The following is a 20,851-nucleotide window of genomic DNA, read 5'->3' on the forward strand; positions in this document are numbered from 1 at the left end:
AACCAGCAAGAAATAGAATACTACTAGCACCCTAGCATCCCCCCTCAAAGGTAACCACTACCCTGGCTTGTTTTCTTATACCAAAGATCAGTTGTTGTTTTTTTAAATCCTCACCTGAGGATATTTTTCCATTTATCTTCAGATAGAATGAGAGAGAGGAAGGGAAGGAGAGAGAGAGACAGACAGACAGACAGACAACCATTGGTTGCCTCCTGCACAAGCCCGACCGGGGCTGGGGACGAACCACAACCGAGGTTAAGTGCCCTTGACTGGAGTCGAACCTACGGCTCTTTGGTCTGTGGGCTGACGCTCTAACCACAGAACTGGCCAGGGCCCAAAGATCAGTTTTGTTTTGTTGGTTTTTTTATCCTCATCTGAGGACATTTTTCCATTTTTTTGTTCAGATAGAGTGGGGGTGGGGGGAGAAAGAGAGAGAGACATCGATGTGAAAGGGACACATCGAGTGGCTGCCACCCGCACGACCAACCAGGGCCGGGGACAAACTGTAACCAAGGAATGCACCCTTACCAGGAACTGAACCCGGGGCTCTCTGGACTGCAGGCCGATGCTCTAACTGCTGAGCCAAACCAGTCAGGGCTCAAAGATCAGTTTTAATGGGATCAGACTGTGTGCTGTTTTGTGTCTTGCTTCTTTTATTCAACATCAAATTAGTGAGATTGATCTGTATTGCTGTGTACAGTGTATACTTTTAGTTGGTATACCATTTCATTGTATAAATATACCACAACTTATTCATTCTGTTGCCCATGGACTTTTAGGTTGTTTCCAGTTTAGGGCTATCATGGACAGTGCTGTGTGAACATTCTAGTACACGTCTCTTGGTGAATGTAGGTCTGGTATGCTCGGCTTCAGCAGATACTCCTAACAGTTGTCCAAGGCAGTTTGACAATGACATGCCCACCAGCAGTGTACGGGACTTCTAGTTGCTCCAGTGCTTGCAGACACTTGGGGGTTTTCATGTTAGATAAGTAAATAGTATTTCACTGTGGTTAAAGTTTGCATTTCCCTGATGACTAATGAAAATGAACAGTTTTGGATAGTCTCTTTTATGAAGAACTTGTTCAAGGTTTCTGCCAGTTGTTTTATTAGATTGTCTCATTTACTTTTAGTTACATTTTTATGTATTTAAAAATGAATACATGGTTTAAAAAATAAGTTACAGACCTGTTTGTTGTATATTTTCCCAGGAATATTCTATGTACATAAAAACATCTATCCCCTACTCTTCTTTTTCACACAAATACAGTTTTACATAATAGACAATGTACATGGAAGACCATTCTCATATCAACACATAAAAAATCTGCCTCATCTTTTTTTTTTTTTTAATCCTCACCCAAGGATATTTTTCTATTTATCTTCAGATAGAATGGGAGTGGGGAGGGAGAGAGAGAAACATAGACATGAGAAAGACATCGACCAGCGGCCTCCCTCACAACCCAGACCAGGGCTGGGGATGAACTACAACCAAGGTATGTGCCCTTCACCGGAATTGAACCCGAGACTCTTTGGTTTGTGGCCCAATGCTCTAACTGCTAAGCCAAACCAGCCAGGGCTGCCTCATCCTTTTTGTAATTGCACAGCACAGTATTCCATTTATGTATACAACATACTTTATTTAATATAATGGGCATATAGGATGATGCCAGTTTTTTGCTTCTAAAAATATGCTATTATAAATACTCAAGACAAACATCTTTGTGCACATGGGTGAGTCTAACTGTAGCAGAAATTCCAGAGAATTGCTGGATCAAAGGGTACGTACACTTAAATTTCTGTGATTCATTTTGCTATCTTGCTCTGCAAAGAGCTGAACAAATGTACAATTGCACCAACTTGGTTTGCCTTGCCAACACAAAGTATTACCAAGCTTTTATTTTGCTAGTCTACTAGATAAAAATGGGATCTCACTGTACTTTAAATTTGCATTCTTTCCTTTTACTTTGAATTAGGGCTGAGCATCTTTTCACATATTTGAATACAGCCTCCACTTTTAAAAGGGCTGTTTCGTGGGATGACTGGTTAACTGGAAATTAGCTCCTGAGAGGAAAACAGAACTAACCTGGAGATTGGGATATTCCCTTCCCTGCAAAGACCTCCAGTGAAATCAGGGACAGGGGGAAAAAACCCTCTGTGTTGAAACACAATCTTAGAACAGGAAGAAACCTTAGAAATTAAGACTAACTTCATATTTTAAAAATATATTTATTGATTTTTTAACAGAAAGAGAGATAGAAACATTGATGTGAGAGAGTAATATCCATTGGCTGCCTCCTGCACATCCTCCACTGGGGATTGAACCCAAACCCGGGCATGTGCCCTGACTGGGAATCGAACCAGGACCTCTCAGTCCATGAGCCACACTGGCTGGGCCTAACCTCATATTTTGTTTTATTTTTTTTTCTTTATTGATTTTAGAGAGAGGAAGGGAGAGGGAAAGAGAGAGAAACATTGATGAGAGAGAATATCGATTGGCCGCCTCCTGCATGCCCTCCACTGGCGATCAGGCCCACAACCTGGGCATGTGTCCTGACGGGAATCGAACTGGCAACCTCTTGGTGCTTGGGTCGACACTCAACCATAGAGCCACACCGGCTGGACCTAACTTCATATTTTAGAGATTAAAAAAAGAAAAAGAAGAAACTGAGGCTTGGAGAGGGGAACTGACTTGCAGAAGACTACATATCAGTTCTGTTGAGAAAGAGATGAAAATCCTTGATGAGTTGTTTTTGTCAACTGTTGCCATCCTCATTAAATATTTTAATGAATGGTTTTATTGTGCTATTATTTCCTTTAGCAAGGGTGTAATTTTAAAGTTAAATAAACAAACTATCATAGTAATTAAAAACACAGGCTTCATAACAAGTGTGGGGACTCAGAAGAATTATGGGATAAGGATCCCTCCCTCTTTACTTTTTGTGAAAGACTTTGAAATGGGTCAAAAAGATTATTGGGTGTCTTCAATGAACAACTAGGTGTTGTCTGGCACACCCTTCTGGGTTATCTGGTTCCAGGAGTTTTTTTTATTTTCTTTAAGCTATAGGGCATAGAAAATTGATAGCAATGAAAGTTATTCTTGCCCAGAGATATGACATACAAATGAAGCTTAAATGGTAGAAGTTCAACTGACCTCCCTCCCCCTCTGTTGAAGAAGCCAGTTTTGCATCTATTAAGCAGATTCATCACAGCATTCCTGACTGCCTATATGTGCATCTGCCTTTTGGATTCATTTCTCAACCATTTGTATCATCTTACATACTTCCTCATTAATTAGTGAGTTAAATTAAATCTTTTACATGTATTTATATCTGTACAAAAGTCATTTAACTTTACAAAAAAAAAAGATATTCTTTTAACATTGCTCGCAGCAAGTATATCTCAGGTACAGTCTTGGTGTCATCCAAAAAATAACGATCCTTTGTTTCAGCTTTTGTAAAAAGAACTGGCCAGCCTCACTTTTTCCCTTTGTGGAAACAAAGATACCAGGCAACAGGAAGCTCATTGAGGGGTGCCAATGCATAGTGCCACTCTGAATACAGAGGCACAAGACCCGCTGACACAATTTTAAACTTTTAAGGCTGGAATTTTGATAATTGATTTAACGCACCCCTTACTTCCAAAAGTTTGGCTGGAATAAGAGGGTTTTTTTGGGGGGGGGGGGCAAAAACAGTAAATAGTGAGAAAGTGGCTTGCAGTCAGTGAGATTCTCATAGATTCCTTGGCTGTACTTACTGCTTTTCTCAATCGTACAATTTAGTCGGTACTTACCAGTTTCACAACACTAAGCATCTGCTTCCCAGACGTGCAGCAACTGCCCCAAATATAGGAAACTCAAACAAACAAACAAACGTGTCTATGTTCAAAAACCTTAGGACTTATCATCTGGAAGGAATCGTTGGGATGCTCCGATGTCCTGATCCCTCCGAGAGGGTAGACTAGAGCCCCCTGGACCCCAGGAATCAGGCCTCCAATTCCCAGTCCAGTGCGCTTCCTCTTTTCCCACGTGCTCCTGCCTCCGGCTGTTTCCCAGGCCGTGGTTTCCATTTCCCCATTTTCTGAGTTCTCAGTCCCCCACGGTGCAGGCCACTCCTAAAGGGGACAGTGCCTTGAGAGGTGGCCGCGGGCTCGAATCACTCGGGCAAGAACTCGCTCGGCACCCAGCGTGACAGCTTAACGCGTGGCTTGGACCGTGCGGCAGCCCGTAGCCCCATCCTTTCCCTTCCGGATCTCCTTTGGGAGGGACCTCTTTACCTTAGCGAGGGAACCTGTGACTGGAAGCGGCCCTCCTCAAGGAACTGTCAGTCCTTAAGAGCCTTTGTTCCAGAGGGACCGCTGTCACCTCGCGGAAAGCACCGGACGCACTCCCCTCCGCAGCCAGGCGCCGGAGGCGGCCGGAACTGCGCAAGCGCGACGCCGCTGACCTCCGGGTTCACTTCCGGGGGTCGCACCGCCCGGCTCTCCGGGCTGGGTTCTGGGCTCCGGAGTGGGCTCGGCGGCCACCTCCCTCCGATCGGCCCGGCCGGACTGACCCGATCCGAGCCACGCGGCCCGCTCCGGCCCGGCCATGAGCGCGGCCGCATGATGCGTCCCTGCCTTGGCCGCTGCAGTCGCCCCCGCCGCCGCCGCAGGCCAGGAGGAGCCGTAGCGCCGGGTGACCCCGCCTGGGCCTCGGGTGAGTGCGGTGGGCTGGGCTGGGCGGGCCGGGCCGGGCTGGGTTGGCTGGGCTCACGCCCAGGTCCCCTGGCCATTACCTGCCCCCCGCTCCCTCTCCTCCACCCCTTCGTGATCTGCAACCTTCCCAAATTCCTCAGGGGCACCCTGTGCTTGCACTTGACTTCCCCAGGTGTCCCCTTGTCCCTCCTCACTTGATCTTTCGGGATAGGGCCCGAGTTGTAGCCCCAGCTTCTTGCCTGACCTTGGCGTGACAGCAAGCTCTCCGAGCCACGGTTTTCTCTCTAATAACGGGTTGTTGGTAGGGCTAGAGGAGAGAATGGCTGTAAACCCTACTGTAAGCTATAAAGAGTTGTTTATAGGCATCTATTACAATGAGCTTTCTCCCACACCTTGCGTGGCTCCTTGAATACCCTTGTTCTTCTCCCCCTTAAAATTTTAACTTTCTTCTTCGTGCGTCTTTCTCATTATCTTCCCTTCCCCTCAATGATCTTTGGGGGATTTTCTGACAGGGCATCTGGGACAATCAAGTCAGCCTTCAGGGAAGTGTCTGCCATCTCTTCTTAGTGAGGCCAAAGCTCCTCTCTCCTGAGAAGTCATTGCTGTGGGGACTGTCTCTTTTTGCTCTTGGATGGACACTATTCGTTTATGAGCAGCCAGTTTATCATGGTCATTAAATTGGAGTGTAAGAACTGTTGGTACACCTGCTTTGTAGCTTCTTTTGCTGTCCAGGTTCTGTACATTGCTTTCCAAACCGATGCTACACTGTTACATTTGCATTCTGGTAGTGTATATACTTAATGTCTGTTTAACTCTTATTGTCTCAGGTAGTCTAGAAATCTAACTCAATATATTTTTCTTCCTAATCTCTTCACCTCACAGATGATAAATTTAGTTTTTTGATATTGTTATAATTTACTTATCCAAAGTCACCTTTTAAAAACTCACCTTGTGCCGGGCTGGTGTGGCTTAGTGGTTGATCATCAACTCCAAGAGGTGGCCGGTTCCATTCCTGCTTAGGGCACATGCTGGGGTTGTGGGCCTGCTCCCGAGTGGGGGGCATGCAGGAGGCCGCCAATCGATATTCTTTCTCATCAATGCTTTTCTCTCTCCTTTTCCCTTTCTTTCTCTCTAAAATCAATAAAGAAAAATAATAAAAACTCACCTTGTGCCCTGGCCAGGTAGCTCAAGTGGTTAGAGTGTTGTCCCCTTATGCCAAGGTTGTGGGTTCGATCCCCAGTCAGAGCACATACAAGAATCAACCAATGACATAACAAATCGACTTTTCTCTCTCTCTTCCTTCCTCTCTCTCAAAACTCAATAAATAACTTTTTTAAAAGTTACCTAGTTAAGTTTGTTTGTTAAGAAGTTACATCTTGGTTAAAGTGACTGACTATTGGGATAGCTGGAAAAATGGAATGGAACAGAAGTAATAAATTGCATTTCTTGAACATTCCGGAAAAAAGAAGGGTTAGATTTATTGAAGTTACTTGGATTGTATACTTTTTTGGACTTAGACTGGTAGGTTCACATTGACTTTTGAGTTGAGATATGGAGGAGAACAAGACCATCTGAAAAGTTAATTTCCTAAAGAATTTATAAAACAACAGTTGGAATTCTATGCAAATGTCCCGTAAGAAGGCAAATGGGTAAAAATGTATTCAGAAGTGTTGTGCTACCGATGGCTCAGAGCCTGCCTTGGATTACAATTAGTGAATTGGAACTTTACAGCCATGCTAATCAGTGCACTATAAAAGCAGAAATCCTCTTTTAGTGGTACAGCCATGCACCACTTAACGGGGATACTTTCTGAGAAATGCATCGTTAGGCGATTATACTGTGTGTGAACATCATAGAGTGCTCTTACACAAACCTAGATGGTACAGCCTACTACACGCCTAGACTATATGGCATAGCCTAGTGCTCCCAGGCTGAAAACCTGCACACCATGTTACTGTACAACACAAGATTAAAGTAAGTTCAAGAGAAAATGATGTAATCAAGAGACATGGTAAACCAGGTGTGTGACGCTGCTGTCAGTGTAACAAGGCGTACTGTTTTATAAGTAGAAGGTACACTCTAACAATAAAAAGTATGTTATAGTAAATATATAAACCAGTAACACAGTTGTTTATTATCATTATCAAGTATTATGTACTGGACATATTTGTATATGCAGTACTTTTATGTGACTGGCAGCCCCGTAAGGTTGTGTACTCTAGCATAGTCACAAATGTGAGAAATGTGTTGCGTTATGACATCAGTAGGCAATAGGACTTTTTCAGCTCCATTATAGTCTTATGAGAAGACTATCCTGTATGTGGTTCATTGTTGGCCGAAATGTCATTACACAGCACATGATTGTATTAGCATGAATAGCATGGCTGGAACTATATATAAGAACAGTCTTGATTTACTCAAAAGTATGGACATACTTTTACATTCTTACTAAAACTGTTCTGCAGGCTTGGGCTGTTTGGTGCTATAAATAATATAATCTTTGTAAATATGAGGAAATGGGGCTGTAAATAAGTTCACGTACAAAGTTAATGTTTGGGATGAACTGAGAAGTAGTTTTCCTGATGATTCCAGAACTTCCCTGTTCCATCTCTGCTGACCAGCTCTACAGGATAATTTTCTTGAAGCAGCTTTTTGGGTAGGTGTTTCTTAAAAGTGACGTTTTAGTTATAAAGCAACACATGCTTGTTTTGTAAAAAATCAAACACTAGAGCAGAGAATAAATTCTGAACACTTATTCCCATTCCTGCTTGTCACCAAGAACAGCGTCCAGGGTCAGTGTTAGCTTGCTGTGTGACCCTTGAGCTATAGCACCTGGGAGGAGTGTAGGACAGCTGTGAGAGTTAGTCACCCACAGAGTTTAGAAGGGACAGTCCACACAAGACCACCTTCTCTGCTGGCCTCAGCTGCAAGTTTGGGGATTCCCCAGACCACCCTACTGTTTGATTATTAGGAAGGAGGACTCACGGAACTCACGGTAAGCTGTCATACTCACAATTACGGTTTACTACAGGGAAAGAATGCAGAATAAAATCAGCCAGGGTAAGAGGCCTGTAGGACAGAGTCCAGGGAAGTATCAGAGGGGGGGCTTCTGTCAGAACACATTACTACCCTGGCATTGATATGAGACAGTATGCCCAGGGTATTGCCAACCAGGCAAGCTCACCTGGACCTTCATGTTCAGAGTCTTTTTGGGGGTTCCACCTGTGATTGATTGCTTACTTGGTTGATCTCCGTGTCCAGGTCAACTGATAACTGCATAACCCAAAGTCTCACCCTTCATTACATTGTTAGTCTTTCTTGTGTAGCCAGCCCCTACCAAAACTCAGATTGATTGTCACTTGAGGACAGAAGCCAGACCTCCTTTAGGGCAAGTTTAAATTCTTTACTGCACAGCATCCTTCCTTCTCTCATGGTCCCTTAAAATATCCTTTTTTTTTTTAACCATTGACAAATGACTGCCTTCTAGATCATGAGACAAAGGCCCCTGGGTGAGTTCTCTCAACTTTGATTCCTTTCTAGATAAAATATCTGAATCTCCATCAGTCTTTTGCCTCCCCTTGCCTTTGAGGAAGAGATAATCCCTCTTTCCCAGTGTCAACTTGTATCTGCCCTTTGGTCTGCCTGTCATGGGACAAGGATTTAGCCATTTATTCTCACTTGCCTCTTTGATTTTCTTCTTTCACTGTCTTCTTTGCCTCTTTCTACAAACATGTTCCTGTCTTGCTAATCTTAGCCTTGCTTATACTTCATTCCATTCTTGAAAAACCTTTGGTAGAAACCTGTTAATTGCCTACTAAAATCCAGACTCCTTATAGGGCCTTATATTGGTACCACACCTCATAGTTTTGGAAACACTTGTGTTATCTTACTGTGCCTTGCATGTAGTGGGTGCTTGGTAAATGTTAGATTAATGAATAATCTGGCCAGGCAGCAAGTGAGAGTCTTCTGTTGGAGGAAAAACAGCAGGAGCCAAAGCACAGAGGTGTGAAAGGGTGCGTGGCAAGGGGAGCCGGAATGAGCACTGTGGAAGAGGGTGAGAACAGCCTGGGACGGTAGGGAGAGCAGAGCCAGTGGAGCCTGGAATGCCGTGGCCCCAAGGTTTGGGACCAGGCTGACTTTGTAACCCACGCTGTGATTTTCATGGTAACTCCTGCAGTCACATAGAGGGGGTTGGAACCTGGACACCCTCTGAGGTTAGGATTCTGCAGATGTACAGGCCAGAGGTGGCTTGTGGGAAAGGTGGGAAGGGAAGGACCAGAGCTGTCAGTGGGAAATGTCATCAGCACGTAGGAATGAGGGAGGAGCGGGATCTGTGCCTGCAGGTTAAAAGGTTCTAACAAATACTGGTTGTGTGAGGAATGTTGTCGGTTAATGGAGGAGAGGCCAGCCTGTGTTAAGCTGGTGGTCTGGTTCTTTCTGGGAAAGGGTGCAGTTCCTTTGCAATACCCAGTGAGTAGGGGCCAGTCAGAACAGAGAAGCTTCCAGTTTCCCTTGAGACAGGCTTTTACAGTACCATTCCTTTTTTAAAATGTTTTGAATGCTTGAAGTTCCGTATTTCCCAAATTCAATTTATTCATTACAGAATGCATTTTCTAAAACCAAGTGCTCTGGGAGGCAGTGTATTTTAATGGAAGAACATGGGCTTTGGAGTCAAAACAGTCCTGACTCCACCCTTTGCTGGCCATGAACTTGGGCAAGTTACTTTTGCTCTAGGACTCAATTTCCTTATTCCTAAAATGCTAGTAATAGTGCCCGGCTTTTAGAGTAGTGGCTGGAGTGAGTGTGATAATGTATATAAAGCTCCTGACACACAGTAAGTGTTCAGTAATTGGCCTTTCTTTTCACCTTCCAATGTTCTACATTGTCATCACCTTGCAACTGAGAGCAAAAGCTACTCTTAGCATATGAAATGTTCATCGCATTTTGGATTTTGGTGAGTCTGATGTTCTAAAAATTCACTTCACGTTAAACAAGGAAGCCCTATTTAGGAAAATATGGAAGAAGGTTGGAATTCGTCAGCAGTTTTCAGGTTCAGTTATTCCCTGGGCCAGGACATTTGAAGAGGTTTGGAACTCTGGGGCTTTCTTTGTTTCTGCATTTAGAATTCTTGACGGTTTACTTACCACATCGGGGTTTTAAAAAATCACTGCTCCATTTGACATTGAGTCAGGTTGTGGCTCTAGTACAGGGACAAAAGTGAAACCTTTGGTGTGTGTGCCTTTGAGCCCACCTCATCCAGCCTCTAGTTGAGCTGTCCCCAAAAAATCCCTGCTAGTGTGGGGTTCTCTGTTCCTTCTCTTCTCCCTCTTCCCCTTTAGCTCTAACACATTTCTCTCCTACTTCTTTTCTCCAAGGCTCCTGACCGTCTGGCCCCACCCCCCATGCCAGATCGCCCACTTCGATCCTCTTTCAGATTCCTCTCATGTTCCCATGGGCTTCGTCTCTGCTTTTTATCCTGATTCTCACTCATTCACTCTGTGACTATCTGCAGCGTGTGTGTGTTCTAGGGGTGTGCTGAGGATAGTATGGGGGATATTCTGTTGAGGTGTCTGACAGAGGAACAAGACAGCCCGTAAGGGGGGAGGTAAGAGGGGTTAGAGGCCTCTTGGAGGCCTTTGGCTTGTATCTAACCTTCGAGACAGTCACCGGATGGTTTTAAGTGAGGGACCAACTCCATCTGATTTCTGTCTATGAAAACATACTCTGGGTGCTGAATGGGAAACGGCTGGTTAGGTGAATAGAGGCAGTGAGTATAGAAAGCCCAGGTGAGGGCCCGTGTGCCTTGATTTGGCTGGGTGGGGAGGTGGAAGAGAGGATCAGATTTGGGTGGATTTGGGAGGTGGAACCTATAGGACTTGCTGAGGGGTTGGATGGGGAGGTGGGAGAAAGAGTTAAATGAAAGGTGAGTCCTTTGTTTTGACTTTGGCAACTAGATGGTGTGCTCTTTATTAAGATGGGAAGAGTGGGGTTGTGACAGTTGGCTGGGTGGGGGCATGTTTTTGTTTTGGCCTCCTGCAGTGGAGTTGCTGAGGAGCCAGTTGGACGTACTCAGTGATGCATTATTCGTTTGGAAGTTTCCCAGATACCCATATTTTTAACGACATGGGGCTGGGATCCTGTGAGACCATTTAGACAGCATATAGATAAAGAGAAAACCCAGGGCTGAGCCTGAGCCCTCCCAGCATTTAGGCAGCTATGCAGGAGAAGGACCGAGTAGGAGAATGAGGTGTGGCTGGTGAGAAAGGAGGAAAACTCAGTGTTGTCTCCACTACCCCCACTCCCACTCACGAGAGTGGCTTTCCTCTCCTAGTCCTGTGGCTTTTTGTTGGTGTGTGTCCCAGCTCACCATCTTTTTGATATGCAATGTCCAAGTGCTATTTTGGAGTGATTAAGTACTTGAGTGAAAAAAACCTTTTTAGAAAAGTTAAATACTCTTACTGTTCACAGTAAGGATAATGAGACTTGGCTTTAGCTAGCTTACTGTTATGTTGGGTTTTTTTCCTTAAAGGTTAATTAGTAATTTGAGAAGAAAATAGTGGTTTCCCAAGGCATCCATTATCGGTAGGGTTTGAAAGCACAAACTTTCTTGATTGTAAATTGATGGAGAGAACATTTAAGAACATAAATGCAGTAGACACCGGAGATTATCTGAATGCTCAGTACTTGTACCAAATGTAGTGAGGATTCTGGTTCTCTCCTTAGTATAACCCACCCTAACTCAGGCCCCACCCTGGTTCACTGTTCATTCAGGTTGGCAACACACCTGGGACCTAAGTGCTTGACATCCTCCCTTCCCTCCCTTCTGTGTGTCAGCCTGTTTGCACAGCCACACTTGAGACACTTTGCTGTCCTGAATGGCACCTCCTCTGAATTCTTAAAAGTGCCCCCGCTGACCCAGCTCGGTTCGCCCTGGCTACCTTGTCACTCTCTTCCAACTTGGTGCTCAGTCTCCCCAGAACCTTCAGTTCCTTGAGGGTTTCTGTCTCCTGGCTGATCAGGCCTCACCCTTTGTCCCGCACTCTGGTTCCCCAGCCCAAGTCTTGCCTTGGATGCCCTGGTTTTGGGGCATCATCTTGTTACTCTCCAGCCACGCAAGCCTTTGTAGAGCAGGGCCAGAGTTCGGATAAAAGGGCCAGCCGTTCTCGGCACTTTGTCAGCATCTGGACGTCGTCAGCCCTCTGTGTCCAGTGTTGTGTGTCAGGCCTTGGCTGCCCTCCTGTGGCTTCCTTTTCCCAATCGCAAGCTCTTCTCCGCTTTGGATACGCACAGCCCACCTCCTTCCTCTTTGCTCAGAAGATAATGTTAGGCTAGTGTTAGGGAGTGTGACCCCTCTAGCTTTGGTCCATCCTGTCAGTAGCAGCCTCTTCCTTCAGTCTAGGGAAGAAGGGTCATTCTGCCCCGGCAACTGTCCCCTCCTTGAGTGTGCACACTTGGACCCTCATTCCTTTTTGTTGGTGTTGTTTAATCTTTACCCAAAGATGTTTTTATTGATTTTTTAGAGAGAGCGAGAAATATCAATCGGTTGTCTCCTGCATGTGCCCCGACCGCGAATCAAACCTGCAACCTTTTGGTGTACAGAACGACGCTCCAACCAGCTGAGACACCGGCCAGGGCTACATTCAGTCACTGTTGGGGCTGTCCTAGGCTTTTTAAAGTGTGGCATGGTCATACCGAGATGCAGCATGATGGGACTCTTATGGAGTTCCAGGGACTAACTGTGACTTTGGGTAGGTACTTAAATCCTGTGGGTCCGTGGTGGCTCATCTATAAAATGGCAAGACCAAGTGTTTTTTTTTAAGATCATCGTAGCTTTAAGTGAGATAAAACACGAGAGAAGAAATTAAAGAAAAACATTTCCCACTTCTAGCTACTTATGTCCTTCTCTTAACCACATTTTAGAAATTTTGCTTATTTAATTACCTCACCACTCTGTCTCCAAGTTCCTGGCACTTCCTTTTTTATTTTATTTTTTATACTAACCTGAGGACATGCTTATTGATTTGAGAAAGAGAGAGAGAAACATCGATCAGTTGCCTCCTGTGCATATGCACCCCAACAGGGGATTGAACTTACAACCTAGGTATGTACCCTGACCGGGAACCAAACCTGCAGCCTTCTTTGTGTACAGGACAGCACTCCAACCACTGAGCCACACTGGCCAGGGCAGCTCTTGGCACTTCTGAAACTGAATCCGCTTGTGCTCTCCTAGCATCCCCTTTGGTGTGTTGACTGCTCCTGCCTTCCTTCCTGCCCTTAACTCCCTTCCCGGCCTCCACCCCTGCCTCTTTCTACCTCTTCCTCCTCTCATGCCTGTGTTCCCAGGGTGTCAGCCTCACACTTCCGTGGCCTCCTGGGTGAGTGCATCTTCCCACTGCACCTGCTCCCTCTGCGCTGGGCTCTCCCGTTCCATATCTGGATTGGGGCTGGGGGAGATCAGATATTAACTGGCAGCTGGTCAGCTCTGCTGGCTCATTCTGCAGGCACCTCAGATTCATTGCGCCCCAGTCTGAGCACTCTCTCCCTGAGTCTGCAGCTCCCATTTTTCGTGAGAGTATCAGCCAGGGCAGTCAAGCCTTGGAGTCCCTTCTATTTCCTGTCCTGTGCCCCGTCCTTTCCATGTTGGTTGCTATGCTGTTTCTCGCTGTGACTGTCTCTCACACAGCCCCCTTCAGGTCCTGCTCCCCTCTTGGCTCTGGTCTCTGCCATCTGCTCTGGGTCACAGCAGCAGCCTCCTGGTTGCCTGTCTTTCTCCTTCCATCCTGGTCCCACTTTCCCGCCAGTTATCTTTTTTTTTTCCCCTTTAATCCTCACCTGAGGACATTTTTCCATTTTTTGTTCAGATTGAGTGGGAGGGGGAGAGAGAGAGAGAGAGAGAGAAACATCGACGTGAAAGGGACACATCGAGTGGCTGCCTTCTGCACAACCCAACCAGTGCCGGGGACAAACTGCAACCGAGGTACGTGCCCTTAGTGGGAACCGAACCCGGGTCTCTCTGGACCGCAGGCTGACGCTCTAACCGCTGAGCCAAACCGGCCAGGGCCCACCAGTTATCTTTTTAAGACACCTTTCTGTTTACCTGAATTCTGCTGCCTCCCTTTCCAGCAGAAAGCAGTGCCGAATCCAGAACCTCGAGCTTGGCATCCAGGGTGCTTTTTGTGTGGACCCCAGTCTCTCCTTGGGTCACATTTCCCTTCCCTTTCCCACCTCCTTTGCCCCCCTGAGCCTTTTCACGCTATTCTCACCTTCTTTACTGACACGTTCTCTGGTTCCTGCAGACAGAATTAGCCTTTGTCATCTCTCTCCCTCATCACACTTTGCTCCTAATTTGGGGATAACACTTAGCACATTATTTGCAAGGCAGATGCCTCCCACCTCTGTTGGTTTGTGAGCTCCTGTCTGTGGTTGAGCATGGGGCGGGGAAGCACGCATGGAGTAGGGTGCTTGGAGGGCCCCGGCCCCCCTGTTTGAATTAAAGGGGTCTCTCTCGGGCTGGCGTTTGCTTCTTAGGCTGCTTCTGTGTCTGAAGCAGAGATTTGCTTATTGCTGTGTTTTATATAGGTCATCAGTGGGTGTATGAAGAGTAAAACAATGATGAGTTTAAACAGCATTGTAATATCAACATGAAGACCTAACTCTACGGTAGACTTTCTTTTCATTGCCTTAGTAAAGCAATTGTAACTTAATTCTGTTTTGTAGTAAATGATCACCAAAGAATACCCATGTCTTTTGTTTACTTACTTGTTTACAGTTTGCTAATGAGAAATACACATTTTTTTTATAGCCAAGGAAAAAAGTGAGGGGAAGAGATTAAGAAACTTACTGAAAATACAGTTCAAAGTAAGTCTAAGATGGGTCTTGACTCCCAAAAACATTTCAAGTTGTTGGCTGTCGCCTAGATATTTTAATAAAGTTACTATATATAAATACCATATTTAAAAAGTCACCACTGTTAGTTTAAGCACCTTGGCATTTATGGCCAAATTTATTATTAACAAGTTCAGAAGGGACTCGGAGCCGGAAATACATTAGGGTGGCGCTGAGGCGGGGCGGAAGGTTGTCCGGGAAGTGCAGCGGGTGGACCGAGTCCTGAGGAGACTTGCAGTGGAGGGGTGGGCGGGGGGCCCACAGCAGAGCCCGGCCCAGGTGGAGGCACAGCAGACCTGAGACAGCAAACACTGAGCAGCCTCTGGGTCCTGGAGGAACACCAGGATCTGGTGGCGGAGACTAGGGAAACATATCCTCCATGCCTCTCCTCCCCCGGCCCCCTCTCCCTTCACCCTCTGCCACACCAGCCTCAGCCCCCTGGTGTCACGTCGGGCATCTCGGTTTCAGAAAACACACACCCTATTTAATTGGATTGTTTCTGGTTAAAAAATGGGCAGAGGACCAGAACAGACACTTTTCCCAAGTAGACATAGAGGTGGCCAACAGGTAATATGACAAGATGCTCAACTTCACCAGCTATGAGGGAAATGGCAAGTGAAAACACACTGAGATACCACCTCACACCTGTCAGAATGGCTGTCATCAATGAGACAAGTAATAACAAGTGTTAGAGAGATGTGGAGAAGAGGGAACCCTTGTACACTGCTGGTGGAAATATAGCCACTATGGAGAACAGTGTGGAGGTTTCTCAGAAAATTAAGAGTAGAACTACCATATGACCCAGCAGTCTTTCTGTGTACCTACCTGGAAAAGTTGAAAACACATCTTTGTAAAAGTATATGTACCCCTATCATCAGTCACCATAGCCAAGACATAGAAACAAGTCAAGCGTCCTTCGACAGATGATTGGATAAAGAATATGTGGTACATATATACAAAGGAATACTACTCAACCGTAAAAGATGAAATGTTGCCATTTGTGACAACATGGATGGATCATGCTAAGTGAAAAACGTTAAACAGAAAAAGACAAGAACCATATGATTTCACTCACATGTGGGATATAAAACAAAAAGCAACCAACAAACAAATAAACTCATAGACACACAGACAACAGTATGGCAGTTACCAGATGCGGAATGGGGGTGGGGGAAGATGAAGAGGGTAAAGGGGGTCAAATTTATGTTGACGGAAGGAGACTAGGCTTTGGGAAGTGAGCACACGGTGCAATATACAGATGATGTATTATAATTGTACACTGAGCCCAGTCCCATGGACTGAGAAGTCCCTTCGATTCCCAATCAGGGCACATGCCCAGGTTGTGGGCTGGATCCCCAGTGCAGGAGGCAGCTGATCAGTGGTTCTCTCTCACATTGATATTTCTCTCTCTCTCTCCAAAAAATAAAACAAATCTATAATAATTGTACACTGAAACTTATATAATTATTAATCAGTGTTACCCCAATAAATTTAATTTATAAAAGAAAACATAAAAAAAAAAAGGAAAGAAACAAAAATAGACTCTAACTGAGGGTTCAAGCAGAAAAATGATATATTGGAAGGACAGTGGCGAGAGAGAGCGGACAGGCTGCAAGGCGCGAGGGCCCGGCAGCAGAATGGAAGCCCGGCTGTGCTGCAGGTGTTTGGCCCCGGCCCCGCCAGACCTGTTGTGGGGAAGATGGCCCTCCTGGACTGGTCCTCTAAGCTTATTTTTCCCCGAGGTCTTTCTCTTTGTCCTTTAGTTCTCCTTTCTGGGAAATTTCCCCTTTCTCTCATCCAGTCCTGTTTTTAAGATTTCAAAATTCTACCATCCTATTTTTTTTGTTCAATAACTAGGAAGTCCTCATAATGTTCCTCTTTTTGTTTCACAGATACAAGTTCTTATTTCTTCTTACGTTTTCTTCTCTGCATCATGCCTGCTCTGAATTCTTTTTCTTGGGGCTCAGTCTTTCCTGAGACCTGTTTTGGGCTTTCTTCAGAACACCTGACTGTCGTCGGCTGTTTGTTCGTATTTAAGAACGAGGTGGGCCAAGCACTTGGAGCCATGTAGGATGGCCTCTGGTGGCCCTCGTCTCAGGGACATGTGGCAGTGAATCTGACCCCTTTGTTGAGGTTCCCCTGTGTTTTGTGTCTCCTGGGCCACAGGAGTGCCTCCGGAAGCTCTGTGTGCGGCCACCTGCCGGTGAGCCAGGTGGGGGACGCACTGGGAGCTTCTTTCTTCTGCAGGCGGCCCTCACTCGCGTGCACCTGTTCTTCCACGTGACGTGCCCCTTCCATCCAGCACTCCGCACTTCTCGGTCTCCTGTCCCTCTTTGCTGTGATTCCTTTGTCAAGTAAACAAATGTTGACTGTTGAGACGCAGGGTAGGCAGATTTGGTCTCAGCTTAAAAGATTTGTCTTCAACACTGGGGCTAAAATGGCAGGAGGGTAAAATGGACACACTCAGAAGACTTAGTTTTATTTCCTAGTAATGAAAATTTAGAGGAGCAAAGATTCACAGTTAAGGATAGTTCTCAATAACAGAACTTGGTGTAAAATGTTATTTGGTTATATGTGCTCCCAAAATTAATCAGATCCTAAGAAATACTATACGCGCTCCTGTCATAAGTAGCTTTTCTAATCCAATTTTATTTTCTTTCAGATCCTATCACATAGGACAGTATGTACCTTCAGATCCTGAAGAAAAGGCGCAAAATGTCCAAGTAATGTTTCAAAATAATTTGTGAGGTAAGCGTGTGGTTCTTTAGGTGGATAATCACTATTGCCTTTCTGACGGCCCCTGCTAACGGCGTACTATTGAAAAGGCCGTGCGGGCGTGTGAAAGGGTAATGGTGGTAGGGAAATGTTTCTCCACCTACTGTCATTGGTTTGCTTACCATCTGTCCCAGAAGGAGAGTGTATCTTAGGGGTGGGGCGGGGAGAAAGTGAACTGATAAGTTACTAGCAAGTATTACAAGACGAGGTGAATGCTCAGTGCAAATGCCATGGAAAGCTTTTGCTTCTATGGTTGTCCCCTTAAAAGATATGCAGAGACATAGAAGTAGGGTTCAGACTGCCAAACCTCAGAGGAGGGAGCAGGAGGGGAGAAGAGATAAACCAAAGAATGTATCTGCATATATGCATAACCAGTGGACACAGACAATACTGTGAGGGGAGGGCTAGATCGGGAGGAGGGTGTCCATGGGAGAAAAAAGAGAAACATCTGTAACAAAGATAAATTAATTTTTAAAATAATGGAGATCTGCAGTGTGGCTTTGTGTTCTGGGAAACTGGGCTTTATTTGACATAAGGACAACAAGCAGCTTAGGCTCAGGAGTGTAGACAAAATCCCATTAAATCGGCCATAAAAGTCAGAAAATGATGATGCGACATCTGCTCGACCATCGGTCAATGCATAGTGCTTTCAGGTTCCTCCCAGAATGGTTTTCAGGAGCATTAAATCAATAGCGATTTTGGTATTTCGAGTAGCGTAAGATTGCAGCCTTACAGTAAAGTGTACGTTTTAGTTTTCCATCGCAGATCGCTGTACCGTTGCTCGCGTGCTCCCGGTGTTTTTAGATTAGTTCGATGTGAAGAAATTGTTTCTTCATGCCCTCCCCTCCCTTCCTGTCTCATTAATGAAGTGTAAATACAGTGACTCAGCAGAGCGCCCGTGCAGGGTATGAGGGATAACCGAATGCATCCAGCCCACACTCTTGAAAATCAAGGCACTTCCGGGTACCAGGTGGTTTTTCCTTTTGTCTTCTAGTGGGTTTAACGAGTTTGGCCCTAAAGCACACGAGCACCGTGCACCAGCATCCTGAGATGTGCTTCTAGGTATGCCCTACCGTGCCAGTGTTTGGTGTCCCTGTGGTTGCCCTTCTTGCCGCCAGCAGAGCTACACTAGGCATACTACCCACCACAGGGCTGTCCTGCGCGCTCTGGCAGTTCTCACCAGTACCCCACCAGGAGGTCGAGCTGACTGGCTCAGCCGTGCAGTGTGTGCCTTCAGAAGCCATGCGGGGTCCTGACCTCTGGGTAGAACTCAGACTGCACAGACATGCTCTGACAGCAGGCTCGCCTGTCCGCACAGCTCATCATCTTATTGCCAGCGAGCACCGTTGCTCATAGAAAGCGTTCTGCTTGAAACAGAACCAGAAAGCCAAGGGACTGTGGTCAGAGGAATTTTTCACATTAAGGTCTTGATGTACAGTTAGGATTCACTAAGAAACTTTTATGCAAATCACTAGCAAACTATTCGCATCTGAGAGAGGTACCAGTTTCTTGTTGACATCCGCCAACAGCACGCAGGCACCGAAAGGGGCATAGGCAGAGAGGGCCAGCCCCTCTGGGTGGGCTGACAGTCAGGGAGGGACACACAGAAGCTCTGGTGGTGGGAAGGGGTAAGCACACGCAAGTGGAACGGATGAGCGTGCCCTGAGCGTTCCAGGGAAGTGCAGAAGCTTCCAGACACTGTCTGCCCTTCGACAAAACCAGGCTTTACAGTGGTGTAGGCAGAACCAGCTTGCACTTCTCCAGATACTCATGTCTGATTCCCGGAGACCCTTTCAAAGTGCTCCTCGGAGGAAGGACAACTATCTTTTGAGGATGACTTGCTTGAAAGAGAGAAACATTGGGTCCTACAGGGTGAGGGGATATACAGGGAATGGACTCAACGGAGGTGTTTGCTGGGGAAGGCTCCCTGAAAGAACGGCTGGCTAAGGTCTGGCCAGTTCTTTAGTTTATCTCACCAAAAATTTTTAAAGCACCCGGCCAGTGTGACTTAGTGGATTGAGCGTTGTCCCAGGGACTGAGAGGTCCTGGTTCGATTCCTGGTCAGGGCACATGCCCCGGTTGCAGACTCGATCCCCAGTAGGGAGAGTGCAGGAGGCAGCCCATCGATGTGTCTCTCTCACATTGATGTTTTTATCTCTTTCTCCCTTCCTCCCTCTCTCTAAAAAAAAAAAAATCAATAAAAACATATTTAAAAAATATATTTTTTAGAGCTGTTTGTGTCTGATCTAAGAGCAGGGTTATTTTACTGACCCTGGGGAACAATTTCATTTCTCTCTTGTACAAGTCCATGTTTTTGTATCAAGGGAGAGTTTTGCAAAATATTTGCAGAATGAACTCTAATCTGCAAGTTTATTTATTCATTAAATGTGCGCATAATTACTGTGCTCCCGTTTTGTTTAAGGAAAACAAAAATAATGGAACGCCCAGGTTCAAAAGACGGCTGGCAATCACTCGTAGCAGACCTGACTCCATGAGCTTTCATTCTGCGGCTCCTGCTCCTTCACACTGGGGAGGGCTCTTGCTCCGTGCTTGTCGGAAAGATGAGCGGTTCGCATGCGCCAAGAAAGCACTTGGGTCATTTGCTAAAAGACTGTCAGTGTTTTTCTCTCCCTTGTATGAAAGCTAAGGCCAAATGAACTCTGAGTCTTTATCTTCCTTCTCTTTATTTATCATGAGTATCACTGCTCTACACCAAACACCAATAAGACAAGGTCCTTCGTTTAAAGAAGCAGAAGAGGCACAACCGGTGTGGCTCAGTGGTTGATCATTGACCCATGCCCCAAGAGTTCACCGGTTCGATTCCCTGTTAGAGCACATGCCCAGGTTGTGGGCCCGATCCCCAGTGTAGAGCGTGCAGGAGGCGGCCAATAAATGTTCTCTCTCATCGATGTTTCTATCTCTGCCTCTGTCCCTTCTTCTCTCTCTAAAACCAATAAAGAAAAATAATAATAATAAACAGCAGAACAAGTTGCTAGGAAAAAATGCAAGTTCCTCTTTTATTTTGTTGGATCCTAGGGCATCAGGGACTGTAGGAAGTCGGAAAGGTGTCAAAATAGTGGATTAATAAGTGAAGGAAACTTCAAATGATTAGAGAGGAAGGGCTTTCTAGAAACACAATATAGAGTTGAAGATAGAGAGAAAAATGGGAGCCTGCCTCCAAAACATGATCCCGTGTTGAAACGAGGGAGAGATGAAAGTAAACAGAACCCCATTGAGAAAACCCAGGTCGGCCCATATAAAATGGGTAGAGAAATAGTCACTTATTTATCACCCTTCCCTCATGTGGGTAGTCCTGTTTCTGTGAGAGCTGTAAGGTCATCTGTGCACCTCAGCACAGACAGGTCAGGTCGCACGGGGCTCATTGCGTGGACAGTGGGTGGCAGCCGTGGTACAAGTCTCATGTCCACCGTGGCTTGGGAACTTGGGTGCTGTGATTGTGCATCTGGCTCGTTCTTTTCATTATCTTTGTTCGTCTGTG

The 20,851-nt window shown here is 45.8% G+C and overlaps 1 protein-coding gene across 8 annotated transcripts in view; it reads left to right on the plus strand.

Annotated features, from left to right (window-relative positions):
* Positions 1 to 4,513: 4,513 nt before the first annotated feature.
* ZDHHC7 (zinc finger DHHC-type palmitoyltransferase 7) overlaps positions 4,514 to 20,851 on the plus strand; it is a 30,811-nt gene continuing 14,473 nt past the window's right edge. The window contains exons 1-2 of one of the 8 annotated variants that reach the window (XM_036274783.1): positions 4,514 to 4,693; positions 17,240 to 17,325. The gene's annotated coding sequence lies outside the window, so the exon portion shown is untranslated. Of the gene's footprint in view, positions 4,694 to 8,639; positions 8,857 to 14,495; positions 14,551 to 17,239; positions 17,326 to 20,851 lie in introns of those variants that run through there. The other 7 variants (XM_036274784.1, XM_036274785.1, XM_036274788.1 and 4 more) reach the window with 7 other exon arrangements.

The sequence above is a fragment of the Molossus molossus genome, unplaced genomic scaffold (genome assembly GCF_014108415.1).
Source record: "Molossus molossus isolate mMolMol1 unplaced genomic scaffold, mMolMol1.p scaffold_m16_p_21, whole genome shotgun sequence".
NCBI classification, from domain to species: Eukaryota; Metazoa; Chordata; class Mammalia; order Chiroptera; family Molossidae; genus Molossus; species Molossus molossus.